At 45.8% G+C, this 15,040-nt stretch overlaps 1 pseudogene; it reads left to right on the forward strand.

The window, feature by feature from the left end:
• The first annotated feature begins 9,142 nt into the window (after positions 1-9,142).
• Positions 9,143-12,072, forward strand: LOC116873276 (annotated as a pseudogene).
• The last annotated feature ends 2,968 nt before the right edge of the window (positions 12,073-15,040 follow it).

Below are 15,040 nucleotides of genomic sequence, written 5' to 3' on the forward strand. Positions count from 1 at the left end.
CACTCCCCCTGCTTGTGTTCCCTCTCACTGTGTCTCTCTGTGTCAAATAAATTTAAAAAAATAAATCTTAGGGAAAAAAAGAAAAAGAAAGAAAGAAAGTGCCAGAAGGATTGGCTTCTTCTGAGGCCTCTCTCCTTGGCTTGTAGATAGCCTTCTCTTCCCTGTGTCTTCACTGGATACTATGAGTAACTGCCCTAAAGATACCAGTCATAGTGAAGTAGGGCCCACACTAATAATCTCATTTTTTTTGTTTTTCATTACTTACTTATTTATTAGTAATCTCTACACCCAATGTGGGACTCGAACTCACAATCCCAAGATCAAGAGTCGCATGCTCCTCCAACTGAGCCGGCCAGGCACCCCCTGATGACCTCATTTTAATTCAAGTACCTCTTTCAAGACATTATCTTCAAATATAGTCACATTCAGTACTGATGAGGACTTCAACCACCTAATATAAAGGCTAAAACTATAAAACTCTTAGAAGAAAACGTAGGTGTAAATCTTTGTTACCTTGCCAAAGCCTCCTTAGATGCACACCACAAGCACAAATGACAAAAGAAAAAGTAGATAAATTCGACTTTACCAAAATTAAATACCTTTGTGCATCAAAGGACACCATAAAAAGATGCAAAGATGTTTCTTAGCATTTCTTCCAAGAAGATATATACATCTGATCGATAAACATGTGTAAAGATGTTCAACATAATTAGCTCTCGGTGGGACGTAAATCAAAAGCATGAGGTACCATTTCACCCCCACCAGGTTGGCTCCCATCAAAATCACAGACAATAGCACGTGTTGGTGAGAATGTGAAGAAATTGGAACCTTGATACATAGCTGGTGGGAATGTAAAAAGGTGTGACTGTTTCAGAAAACAGCTTGGCAGTCCTCGGATTGTTACATATAACATTACAGGGCCTCGTGATTCTATTTCAAGGTGTATACCCCAAGAGACTTGCAAATAGACTCCCACACCACAACCTATACACAAATGTTCACAGTCTTATTCATAACAGCCAAAAAGTGAAAATGACCCCAAACTCCATCACCTGATGAATGGATAAACAAAATGTGGTACATCCATCCATATAATGGAATATTATTTAGTAATAAAAAAGAACAGAGCCGGGGTGCCTGGGTGGCTCAGTAGGTTAACCCTCTGCCTTCAACTCAGGTCACGATCTCAGGGTCCTAGGATCAAGCCCCGCATCAGGCTCTCAGCTCAGGAGGAGTCTGCTTCCTCCCCTCTCTCTCTCTTCCTGCCTCTCTGCCTACTTGTGATCTCTGTCTGTCAAATAAATAAACAAAATCTTTAAAAAAAGAACAGAGCCGGGCTGCCTGGGTGGCTCAGTCAGTTAAGCATCCAGCTCTTGATTTCTGTTGAAGTTGTGATCTCAGGCTCGTGAGATCGAGCCCCAGCTTGGGCTCTGTGCATTCAACTTTCAACCTAGCACTCCAACTTGTAGGAATTTACTCTAAAGATATCTCCAGAAATAATATGTTCACCTGCATAGGTATGCTTCTTCACTGTACCATTACTCATACATGCAGAATATCAGAAGCTACCTAAATGCCTGAACAGAGAGGTTGAGTAAACTTAAAATGGACTCCTAGAAGCAATAAAAAGGAATGAGGAATATCTTTATGAACTGATTCATAGTAATTTCCAGGGTATATTATTAAGGTCTTTTTTTAAAATATTTTATTTATTTATTTGACAGACAGAGATCACAAGCAGGCAGAGAGGCAGGCAGAGAGAGAGGAGGAAGCAGGCTCCCCGCGGAGCAGGGAGCCCAATGTGGCCTCGATCCCAGGACCCTGAGATCATGACTTGAGCCGATGGCAGCAGCTTTAACCCACTGAGCCACCCAGGTGCCCTATTTAAGGTCTTTTTTAAATTTTATTTTATTATTATTTTTTAAGATTTTTATTTAGTTATTTGTTGGAGAGAGAGAGAGAGAGCACAAGCAGGGAGAGCAGCAGACACAGGGGAAAGCAGGCTCCCCACTAAGCAGGGAGCCCCATGCAGGACTCTGATCCTAGGAACCTGAGATCATGACCTGAACCGAAGGCAGACGCTTAACGGACTGAGCCACCCAGGCACCCCATATTATTAAATTTTAAAAGCAAAGTGCAAAAGCAAATGTATAGTATGTTACCTTTTGTGTAGTAAAGATAAGAAATTAGAAAATAAAATGGATTTGATTCTTTTAGTAAAAGATTGTCACAAGAACAATAAACCAGAAAACAATACAATTGGTTGCTGGGTGCCTGGGTGGTCAGTCGTTAAGCAGCTGCCCTGGGCTCAGGTCATCATCCCAGGGTTCTGGGATCGAGGCCACATCGGGCTCCCTGCTAGGTGGGAAGCCTGCTTCTCCCTCTCCGGCTCCCCCTGCTTGTGTTCCCTCTCTCTGTGTCTCTCTCAGTCAAATAAATAAATAAAATCTTAAAAAAAAAAAAAAAAAAACTGGTTGCCTGTAAAGGGTTGGGTGAAGGAACGGGCAGAAAGGATACAAGAGGGAGAGACAATTTTGGGGATATCTTTTGGATAGTTTTGGGTTCTGGAAACATGTTAATGTCACATACATTCAAAAATAAAATTAAGAGGCACCTGGGTGGCTCAGTTGGAGGCGCATGCAACTCTTGATCTCAGGGTTGTGAGTTTGAGCCCCATGTGGAGTATAGAGATTACTTAAATGAATAAAACTTTTAAAACTCATCATAATAATAAAATTAAATAAAACTAAATCAACAAACATAAGAAAAAATTAAAAACCTGTAACTAGATGCAAACAGAAACAAATACACCCAATTGTGTTTCAGGTGCATGACATAACCACATGAGAGGAAGAAAGAAGTAAACCAAGAAATTTCGTGTAGAGTACTTAGATACACCTCCAGTTGAATACAGATTACAAGCTGGAAAAAAAGAATACCAGGAAAAGACAAAACACAGCGGCCAATAAACATTTAAAATATTATCTTTATTGCTAAGATTTGTAAGTTAAAATAGCAAAATCTTTGATATTTAATATCCAGTGTTAAAGAGGTTTTTGAAGAAATATAAATTATAGGATGTTTCTGAAAAGTGATTTGGAAATATATATCTTTTTTAAAATTTTTATTTATTTATTTGACAGAGAGAGAGAGATCACAAGTAGGCAGAGAGACAGGCAGAGAGAGACGGGGAAGCAGGCTCCCTGCTGAGCAGAGAGCCCGATGTGGAGCTCTATCCCAGCACCCTGGGATCATGACCTGAGCCAAAGGCAGAGGCTTTAACCCACTGAGCCAAGCAGGTGCCCCTATTTTTATTATTTTTAAAAAGATTTTATTTTATTTGTTTGAGAGAGAGAGCGAGAGCACTGAAACGGGGAACAGCAGAGGGAGAGGAAGAAATGGGAGAGCGTGACCAGAGCCAAAGTCAGAGGTTTTAACCCACTGAGCCACCCAGGCGCCCCTATCATTTTTTTTTTAATGTTGATATCCTTTGACCCAGAAATCCAAATTCTTGCTGTCTCTTTGACAAAAACACTCAGCAATGTGTAATTAAATTTATGCATTAGGATATCTTACCAGAATTACTTCTAAAACTGAAATTGAAAAAAAAAAAAAAACAGGCATAAGATGTCAATTGAATTACAAGATATCCATTAGATGGAAGATGTCACCACCATGAAAATGATAGTGTAAAAGAATGTTTTGTGTCCTGGGAAAGTATAAAATGGTATGTGTAGTACAATTCAGATTTTGATGAATAATATTTGTGAGAGACAAACCACCCCTAATGGAAAAGGTTCAAAAATATAAGCAGACATTTTATAGGAGGGTAAACACATATGGCAAGTCAATGCACAGAAAGATCTTCAAGTTCATTAGTATTCAGGAAAATGCAAATTATTACTACTATGTTATAAATCTACTAGAAAGGCAAAAGTTTTAAAGTCTGACAATTCCAGGGGCGCCTGGGTGGCTCAATCTGTTGGGTATCTGCCTTCAACTCAGGCTCAGGTCATGATCCTAGGGTCCTGGGATCGAGCCCCATGACTGGTTCCCAGCTCGGCAGGGAGCCTGCTTCTCCCTCCCCCTCTGCCCGCTGTTTCCTCGGCTTGTGCTCTATCTCTGTCAAATAAATAAATAAAATCTTAAAAAAAAAAAAAGTCTGGCAATTCCAAATATCGGACAGGAGGCTGATCAGATGGAAACATTCTTTATAGCCAAAGATTTCACCCCAAAGACACTCTTGATACATGCACCAAAATGACAAAATACTGAGAACAATTCAAGTGACTAGCAAGAAATGAATGAACACATAAATTATGTGCAACTCGACAACGGAAGTACTAGATAGCAGTCACAAGGGAAAAACTCCAGCGACACAACCCAGGGTGGATAAAGTGAACCCATTTGTTTTTTTGAATGAAAAAAGCAAGAGACAAATGATGAGAGCATGGTACCGTTTTTATAAAGCTTAAACTCAAGTAAACCCAAACAATTTATAAAATCACTTTTATAAAACAAGGGAATAATAAACCCAGACTCGGAGAAAATAGTTACCCCAAGGGAGGAAAGCTGGGAGAGCAGTTATGTAAATGACAATTATTACCAATTATTCATATTGTTTGGCTTCTTGGTGTTTGTGTTAAAAGAGATAGAGGGAGAGAGTATTATAGGGGTGTATGTGTCTGTGTGTGCGTGTTGTGTTTCCTGAAGAAAAAACTGGAAGAATAAAAACCAAATATTAGCAGAGATTATCTCTGGGGGGTAGGATTAGGAGTGCTTTTAATTTTCTTTGTATTTGTTTATATTTTCTTTCTTTCTTTTTTTTTTAAGATTTTATTTATTTATTTGGCAGACAGATCACAAGTAGGCAGAAAGGCAGGCAGAGAGAAGGGAGGAAGCAGGCTCCCTGCTGAGCTGAGAGCCCACGAGGGGCATGATCCCAGGACCCTGGGATCATGACCTGAGTGAAGGCAGAGGCTTTAACCCACTGAGCCACCCAGGCGCCCCTGTGTATATTTTCAATGGTCTTAAACGAATATGCACTTTTTTGAAGAAAGGAAAATTTTATTTATCTTTTTACTTTGTTTTGTATTTATTTGATAGAGATCACAAGTAGGCAGAAAAGCAAGGCAGAGGGGGGTGCGGGGGGGAGCAGGCTCCCTACTGAGCAGAGAGCCTGATGTGGGGCTCCATCCCAGGACCCTGAGATCATGACCTGAGCCAAAGGCAGAGGCTTAACCCACTGAGCCCACCCCGGTGCCCCAAATGAGCACTTTTTTGAAAACAGGAAAAAATATTTTCCAAATCTATCTTTAGAGCCTGTCCCATTTGCATTCTGCAGTCCGAACACCCAAGTCTTAGTTTCCACGGTAATAAATGATCCGAGGAAGAAGTACGCAGCGGAATCCCCAAGGTCATCTGTGACACCAAGTTTGGCCAGGTAGTGAGCTCACAGTGAGGGAAATAAAGCTGCAGAAGGATGTTAGCGAGCTGCGTGGGAGGGCAGACACCTGCCAGCTGAGAGTCCATGTGGGCAACAAGGAGGTAATAACATCTCAAGGAAAAGAATTTAATGAACCTGAAAACCGTTTCTTGAAATTACGAATCCACTGCCCTACCCTGCCCTTTACCCCCTGCCAAAAATCCCTGATAACATGTAGATAAGAATACTGGAAACAAAATATCACAATCCCATCCTTGTATCAAATGATAGGAAACTGACACCATAATGTGTGTCATTCTGTTCTCTGGCACTTACAGAGGGTACGACAGGACTGGAAAGAGTTCAACAGAGAGTAATTAAAATGGCAAGCGGAAAGAGTGCTCTTCACATGACGACAAGCAAAAACCGAACACTGGCCTGCAGAGGAAGACCGGGCTTAAAGGTGATATGGCAAAGGCATACAGAGTCAGAAAGATGCAGTTGCCGAATCTTCTGGGCCAGCAGTCGGGGTGGCTGATGGCTGAGAGAGGCAAATTTGGGAGAGATTAATAGGAACTGCTACTTTGCATGGTGGGTAACAATGTGGAAATCTGTCCTCCCTCCCACAGAGGCTGAATCATTGGTTCTCAGTCTTGACCACACGTGCAGTGAAGATGGCCCAGGAGACCCACCGGGAGGCTGGAGGGGACAGGACCACCAGGAAGAGAGACGGTACTGAGACCGTGGTAATCTCGCCCTCCATAAGGTCTCGTGAGGTCTGAGAGTCTGGGACGAATTGCATGGAAAACCTAACAAATGAAACCTTGTGAGATGTACATTACAGACAGCAGGTTTGCTTTTCAACAGAACTGTCCTTGGGCGTCATGCTGGGGATTGTACTGGACCAACAGGCAGTGACACTGAGCCACCCACTGGGGTATTTTCCATGTGCCAATGGTCACAGGAAGAGCTCCCATTCTGCCATGCTGTAGAAACCTTGGGAGGCCGGAGCCTAAATGATACACTAAAGATCCTCAATAATTCCCCCAGGAGGGGCACCTGGGTGGCTCAGACCGTTAAGCATCTATTCGACTCTCGGTTCGGCTTAGGTCATGGTCTCAGGGTCCTGAGATCGAGCCCCACATCGGGCTCCACACTCAGCACAGATTCTGCTTGTCCCTCTCCCTGTGCTCTTCCCCCTGCTCTCTCCCCCCCTCTCACTCATAAATAAATAAAATCTATTAAAAAAAAGAAAAAAGAAAAAAAGGAATTCCCCCAGGAAGGCAACCCAGAGGCCACAGCATCAACAGAAGATAACTCCTAGGTTTCGGGGATTTACCAAAGGCTAATTTTTTATGTGTTATTTGCAGACACCTCAAAAGATCAACAATTTCTGTATTGACTAAACTTTCTAGAGTGGCTCAAATTTGTAAATCCGGCTGTTCTCAATCTGGCTGCCTACCAATGACCTGGTATATATTTTTAAAAATCCCTCCATCTATGCGTTGTAAAGGGCACGGGGTATTATATAAGACTGGTGAATCACAGACCTGTACCCCTTGAAACAAATAATACATTATATGATCATTAATTGAATTAAAATCGATCAATTAATTAATTAATTAATTAAAAAAGAAATGCCTCTGTCTCAGTCCCACCCTAGATGAACTGGATTTTTCTCAAGTGCCTGCGAACGATAGAATGTGTAGCCAAAGGGGAGAACCACTGAGCTTCTCCATTTGTCAAAGTTAATTATTTGGAGAGGTTCTGATTGTAGGAAGAGGGCAAAGGGCACTTGCGGACCAGCTCAGTGGAAGGAGGAAGGCAACTCTGCCAGCTCGCTAGAGCCCACACGGGCCCGAGTGCCCTTCCCCCAACCGCCGGCTGCTCCCTCGTGGGTGACTGGGGCTTTATATGCCAGAAGGTCCCCAGACAGCCTTGGACATTGGAATAGAAGTTTTTCGGGTCCCTGTTACTGTGTAGGGAAGAAAGAGAAGAGAGCTACGCATGCCCAGTGCCCTTCTGCGCCCCACTTCTGGGCCCCTCTCTAGAACCAGAAAGAAGGATGTGTGAGCCCAGCAGGCCCCAGCGACAAGAAGGTGCTTCCTTGTTACCCGTGCTGAGCTGTTCTGTCTTCTCTGAGTCTCAGCATTCGCCGCTTCCTTGACTTGCGGTCAGCCTCTCCTGCTCCTCACCTCAGCACGTTTATGTTCCCCGTCTCAGCATTTCAGAGCTCAGCCTGTGGCAGCCCTCGGCACCTTGTTCCCCACCGTGGGTTCTTCCAGGGCCTGGGTCACCCCTGCTGAGCGCTTCTCTGGGCCTCCTCAGGGGCCTCTGCAGCTTCAACTCATGCCCTATGAAGGGTGCTTCCATTATGCACTAGAACCACGGTGTGCCTAGAAAAGTTCCTCCTTTTTCTCTCACTGGGATGTTTCCATCTGTTGCAGAGATGCAGGAGTGCAGAGCCCAAATGCAGAAAGGAAAAGAGTCACCTGTTGGAACTGAGGAGCAGGGATAGCTGTAGCAAACCGAGTGGAACCCCGGGAAGGCCAAGTCCCTCCCTCCAGGCCAGCGGCACCACCCCAGCGGTGGCCCCCAGAGCTCTCAGCTCCCCCTTGGGGCGGGGCAGCTTTCCACCTCCTCTACTTCTCCCTTCTTTAACTGCCCCAAATCCAAAACCACTTCACTGTAGGGTGAGGGAAAACTCCAGAAACAAACTACACCCACAGAGGCCATCTCAAGTACCGACATGACCCACTGTGTCCAGTTTGATTTGCTGAGGCTTTTAAATGCATATCTGTCCTCTACTTAACTCCCAAACCTTTTTTGTTTCCGCCTCCGGATCTGCTTACTCTCTACCACACATCGAGGGCTCATTTCCTACCACATTCATTTGACTCCAGACCTTTCCAGACGCTAATACTAGATCATCCTCTATTGTCCTCACCAATATCCATCCATACCCTGTTTCTAGATCAGACTCAAACTCCACCTTCTCCAAAGAGCCGGTGTATTAGATCCAGTCTCCCTGCATTCTGACCACTTCTGTGTTGTAACCCCTATACCGCCAGACCCAATGGCCGTGTTCTGATTTTTGCCTTGGTTGACATGTTGATTAGTAAGTAGTTCGGGTTTTCTCATATGTGCCCATTCTGCTTCCTCAACTAGATTTCAAGTTCCTCAAAACCCAGGACTCATGGTCAGAACATGTGATGAGAGCTGTGGCCGTAAGAGATGAGAGGGAGGCCTTGGGCTTGAGTTGGGCCTCAAAGGGTTTGCACCTGGCTGGGATGCAGGTGTTAAGTGTAATTATGATGGAGGAGACTGTATTCTGTTCATAGACTAACATAGCTTAAAACGCATTCCCACCAGTCAGCAACCTTTCGTAGCTCCTCAGAACACTGGCAAAGTCATGGACCTGAGGAGATTGAGAACCTGTGTAGTACTTGGGTGTTTGGTGAGAAACATCAAGGAGGAGCTCCATACCAATGCCACACAAACTACCATGCCTTGTGTTGTGTTTCTAGAACTTTCTTACTAACAGCTCATATTTAATGAGCAATTACTGTGTGCTTGGCTAGCTCAGTCGGTAGAGCTTGAGACTCTTAATGAACAATTACTGTGTACTAGGCTATCAATAGAATAGAAGATCTAAAAGACAGACCTAGAAGTTTCTGCTTAAAGAAGCTTACAGACTTTCCTCAGGTGCACAGGAAGATGGCGGACATTTAGGCTGAGCGTGTGTACCAGAAACAGCTGAACAGCTTCCAACATAAGAGGAGGGGCTTGTTTGGAGAAACTGGCAAAGAGAAGCTCCTGCGATACTAAAGAAACATCAGTCTGGGCTTTGAGATGCCGATGGAGGCCACTGAGGACACCTGTACTGACAAGAAATGGCCCTTTACTGGTCGTGTCTCCATCTGAAGGCAGATCCCGTCTGGGGGGATGACCAAGATGAAGACGCGAAGGCCCATTTTCACCCACTGAGACTGCCTCCACCACAACCTGAAGTACAGCTACTTCGAGAAATGCCACAAAAACATATCCATGCACCTGTGCCCCCCTTCCTCGTTTCAGGGACATCCATCCAACATTGTCACCGCGGGTGTGTGCCAGCCCTTGAGCGAGACTGTGCTCTTCAGCGTGATGAACATCACCAAGGCCACTGGCAGCAAGAAGCCAGAAGCTCTGAAATTAGACATCTGCCCATCCATACCCCCAAAGAAAAAAAGTTATGTTCCTAGTCAAAAAAAAAAAAAAAGAAAGAAAGAAAGAAAGAAACAGTAGCATCTTACAGATGGCCAGTGAGTTATACAGAAATGACCATTTTAAAGAGAGACTATATTGGGCACCTGGGTGGCTCAGTGGGTTAAGCCTCTGCCTTCGGCTCAGGTCATGATCTCAGCGTCCTGGGATCGAGTCCCGCATCAGCTCTTTGCTCAGCAGGGAGCCTGCTTCCCCTCCCTCTCTCTGCCTGCCTCTCTGCCTACTTGTGATTTCTCTGTGTGTGTGTCAAATAAATAAATAAAATTTCAAAAAAATAAAGAGAGACTATGTTGAGTACATTTGAACAGAGGTCCATTGCACTAGGGGAGCCCAAAGGAGAAGACTCACTGAGTCTAGAGGCATGGTGTGGCTGGGAACAGTCATGGTCCCCAGGGAGTCCTGCCTCATGATACCCATGCTCCTGGGTGTTGCCTTCCCCCGTCAACTCTGACTTGGCCTCGTGACTTGCATTGTCCAATGGGACAAACAGCACACATACACAAGCAGAGGCTTGCACGCTAGGACTTGCTCTCATTGCCATGTAAGGAAGCCAGTCTTGCCTAGAGAAGAGACCAAGTGCAGGAAAACAGAGATAGTCTCGCTGTTGGTCAGCGCCCACTGCCAGACGCGGGGTAAGGCCATCTTGGACACTCCAGTCCCACTGATCTTGCAGTTTACATGCAGCCCTAAGAATGCGCCCTAGTAAAACCAACCAAGGAGCTTCCCAGCTGACCCACAAACATGAGAGAAACAATAATACTGTTTTAAGACTCCAAGTTTGGAGTGATCTGTTAGGCACTAATGGATAGCATACAGAACTAAAGTAGCACCATAACAAAAGCACAAAACACGCAGTATTGACTTTGGATTGCATGGCAAAGGGAGGCTGGGAGGGGGCAGGAAGCCTGGGAGTGCAGGCTGGAGGTCTCGGGGGAAATTTACTGAAGGGGAAAAAGGCAGCCCCCTGTGTCTTCTAGCAGTGAAACAGAGAGTAGTGACAGTCCCACAAAACTGTCCACAGCAGGAAATTAGAAGGTAGAAAACTTCCCTAATAAGCTTATGAATCTGGCTCAAGGAATTTTCTGGCAGAATGTTAAAAGTGTAAATTGTCTTTTTTTGTTTGTTTGTTTGAAGCTTTTGCTCTAAGGGACTGGAAGGAGGAATTGTTCAGTGTCCCATAGGAATTTGGAAGACAGGAGGTGAGGGGTACTGGCTTCCAAAATAAGGTGTTTCAGGTGCCTGGGTGGCTCCCCTGGTTAAGCATCTGACCCCTGTTTCAGCCCAGGTCATGATCTCAGGGTCGTGGGAATGAGATCAGCCTCAAGGGCTCCTGGCCCAGCATGGAGTCTGCTTGACATTCCTCTCTTCCTTCTCCCTCTGCCCCTCCCCCTGCTCACGCTTGTGTGCTCTTTCTCTAAAATAATAGTAATAATAATAATAAATAAAGTGTTTTGTATTTCCGGTCTCTCTAACCCACAAGTTTCCAAGAAAGACATGGCTTCAAGGTAGAGACAAAATCAAGTTTGAGGCTGTGACTCTTTGTTAAGACCTCAGAAAGAGGGCGCCTGGGTGGCTCGGTGGGTTGGGCCTCTGCCTTCGGCTCAGGTCATGATCTCAGGGCCCTGGGATCGAGCCCCGCGTCGGGCTCTCTGCTTGGTGGGGAGCCTGCTTCCTCCTCTCTCTGCCTGCCTCTCTGCCTATTTGTGATCTTCTCTATCAAATAAATAAATAAAATCTTAAAAAAAAAAAAAAACAACTCAGAAAGGTACGAGGTGGTGCCCGGTAGGCCTCCCCAGATCCAAGAATCATAAGCTTGGAGCCCCATAGCTCTCCAACACGGTACACGGTGCCCAAAGTGAAGAGAGAACCGTCTCCAAATGAACTGCAGGAATGGCTTTTGTCTAACCAAGCAGACTCTTTTCTGGCACTGTTCTGGGGGGTCGTTGGACGGGAGGTTCTACTGCAGAAAGCAGGATAAGGGCTCCTCAGCTGCAGGCACAGCTCTTGCTGACCAGGAGGAGTATCTCAGAAGGCGGAGCCCAAGCCCAGACAGCAAAGCAAAGAAGCACCGAGAACAATGGACGGAGGGGTCAGTCCCAGCAGCTCACAGGGCCCCCTGGGCAGGAGCACACTTACCTCCAAAGTAGAGAGCCTTGACCGCCCAGCTCCTGCTCTTTTCAGAACTGCCCCATGGCTGTGTGTCTCCTGCTGCAGCAGCTTTGGAGGTGAGTACTTACAAGGTCATCCTGCCCCCTCTCACCATTGCTTGTTGGGTGTCTGGAGAAGAGGAGGTGGTTTATCATTCAAGCTCACAGTCCTCGGACCAGGAGATGCAGAGGCACGGCACCTGCGGAGTCTGCACGCACCGGGACCCGACCTGATCAGGAGGCCCTGCGCCGTGAGCCTGGGGAGTGATCAGATGAGGTGTGAGGGCACCAGGAGCAGAGAGGGTATTTTGCACATGGGAACGATGGGAGCCATTTGTTCGAGGAAGGGTCCCCTGAGTTATGCCTCCCAGTATACCCACTGTGCATGTCTCCCTCTCCCAGAGACTCTGCGTGTGGCCTTGTGATTTGCTCTGGCCAACAGGACAACATCAGACCAGAGGCTTGACAAGCACGTGCCCATTAGAACATTGCCCGTGCCCATCGGGCCCGCCGGTGGAGGAGAGGCCACAGGAAGGGGAACTGAGATTCCCCAGGTGTGAGCCAACAAGTGCCAGAGATCTTGACGGTCAGCCCTCCTACCCCTGTTGAATGAGTGTTTTCAGGTGAAACCAGCATTGAAAACGCTCAATCCACAGAATGACGGGAAATTACAAATAATTGTTAGTTTGTGGGGCTCCTGGGTGGCTCAGTGGGTTAAGCGTCTGCCTTCAGCTCAGCTCATGATCTCAGGGTCCCGGGATCAAGTCCTGAATCAGGTTCCCTGCTCAGCAGGGAGCCTGATTCTCCCTCTCCCTCTGGTCGCTGTTCCTGTCTTGTGCTCTCTGTCGAATGAATAAATAAAATCCTAAAAAAAAAAACCCAACAACTAATAATCGTTAGTTCGAGTAAAAAGTTTCAGGCACCAATAGGTAACTGATACATAGGAAGATTTTTTAAAAAGCTTTCTTGGAGGACCTAGTACTGAAAGATCAGAGAGGGTGAGCACAGACAAAGGCGGAGAAAGGTTATTCCTGGCACAGCAAGGTAGGAATCTAAGTGGAGGCAAAGGGGAAGGGAAGGACAGGGAGTGACAGGCTACTTCATGATTAATACGCCAGTCGCCCAGAACCACCCCCAGAAGGAGGAAGGGAGCCCCCCCTTTTTTTATTTGACAGAGATCACAAGTAGGCAGACAGACAGGCAGAGAGAGAGGGGGAAGCAGGCTCCCCATTGAGCAGAGAGCCCGATGCAGGGCTCGATCCCAGGACCCTGAGACCATGACCTGAGCCAAAGGCAGAGGCTTTAACCCACTGAGCCACCCAGGCGCCCCAACGGAGCCCCCTTTTAGAAGCAGCACCAGTCAGTCTTTCATTATCCATCAGAGGTCTTGGCTTAGCTGTGGGGTCTTAAAGGTCTGGAGCTTTTCCGCTTCTACTGCCCCAGCATACGCGGTGCAAGAGATTCTCTGGTTAGAGACGTTCAGGGGACAAACATGCACTGTCACTTCTCTGCTGTGCATTAACAGGAAAGAAACAAACACCCAAACTGGGGCCCCTGCATGGCTCAGTAGTTAAACATCTGCCTTCGGCTCAGAGCATGATCCCAGGGTCCTGGGATGGAGCCCCACATCGGGTCACCTTGCTCAGTGGGAAGCCTGCTTCTCCCTCTCCCACTCCCCCTGCTTGTGTTCTCTCTCTCTCTGCCAAATAATAAATAAATAAAATCTTTTTAAAAAAACAAAACACCCAGACTGCACCAGCTGGGCGTGCGGAGGGCTCAAGGACCAGGGAATCAAAGATTCCTGTACATGCGCTATTGTTTTCCAGCCACGCAATGATGAACGCTGTACATAATTTCTTTGGGGTTCATGCTTTGTTCGTAAAATGAGAGGTGTCCTCCAGCTCTGAAAGCCTAAGGTTTTAGGAAGATATTTTAATGCATAAATAAACATGTAAGTGCCTCCCACATAATAAGCAGTCGAGGGCCTCCTTCGTGGCTCAGTCAGTTGAGCATCCGACTCTTGATTTCGGCTCAGGACGTGATCTCAGGGTCCTGGGATCCAGGCCCCACCTCGGACTCCACGCTCAGTTGGGAGTTTCCTTGGGATCCTCTCCGTCTCCCTCTGCCCCTCCCCCAGCTCACGGGCACACAATCCCTCTACCTAATAAATAAATCTTTAAAAAGAAATGCATTCAAATATTTTTGAATCTGAGTAGGCCTTAGCAATAGCATGAACTGTGGTATCACTGAAATGCTGTGATCCGTAGATCAGTACAATTGGATTTTGGAATCCAATAGGGGAATAAGAATCGAGAGTCATGAAAATGTTTGTCCTTTGACTTTGTCATCCCATTCTTGGGAATTTATCCCAAGGAAATAATTAAACATATTATAAAAGCTATATGCATCACTCTGATGTTAAAAAAAAAAAAGAAAAGAAACACTCTAAATATCTAATAAAAAGCATAAATAAATTATTGTGTAGGCAATATCCTATAGCCATTACAAGAGCTATTATAAAAGGTGTAAAATCACAGGAAAGTGTTCGTGATTTCACAATTAGTGGAAAAGGCTATATATATGCATATATCTATCTCATATTACAGTCACTCTATAAAAATAGACTGCATATGGACACAGCTAGAAAGAAACATGCAAATATGAAAATAGTTGTATAAAAGAGCTGAGATCATGGTGAAGGTTTTTCTTATTTCTTGTAGGTTGCCTTTATAGTAAAGTGTTTTTAAACCCCATTATTGGACGCCTGGGTGGCTCAGGCGACTGCCTTCCACTCAGGTCATGATCCTGGAGTCCAGGGATCAGGTCCGCATCAGGCTATCTGCTCGGCTGGGAGTCTGCTTCTCCCTCTGACCCTCTCCCTCTCTCTCAAATAAGTAAAATCCTAAAAAAAAAAAAAAAAAAAAAAAAAGCCATTATCTCTGCTCTTCACTCTGGTGACTAATCAGGTGTTTCTGTGGGAGTAAGAGGACAGGAAAGCCCACCACATGCACTCTGGGGGCGCCCTGGGGTCCTCGAAGCAGTAGGAGCCTTGACACAGGCCGAGGCCTCTCCTGGGAGCATCCAGGAGACCCCCCCAGTGACTCAGAGGGGTCCACTGGAGTCCCTTAGCTAGGAAAGGGTACCCAGGCCACCTATAGCCCCATCCAAGAGGGTAACTCAGGAAGAAAGTATAACAAGGCAA

Source organism: Lontra canadensis, unplaced genomic scaffold (assembly GCF_010015895.1).
Source record: "Lontra canadensis isolate GAN:19392208 unplaced genomic scaffold, GSC_riverotter_1.0 scaffold32, whole genome shotgun sequence".
Lineage (NCBI taxonomy): Eukaryota > Metazoa > Chordata > Mammalia > Carnivora > Mustelidae > Lontra > Lontra canadensis.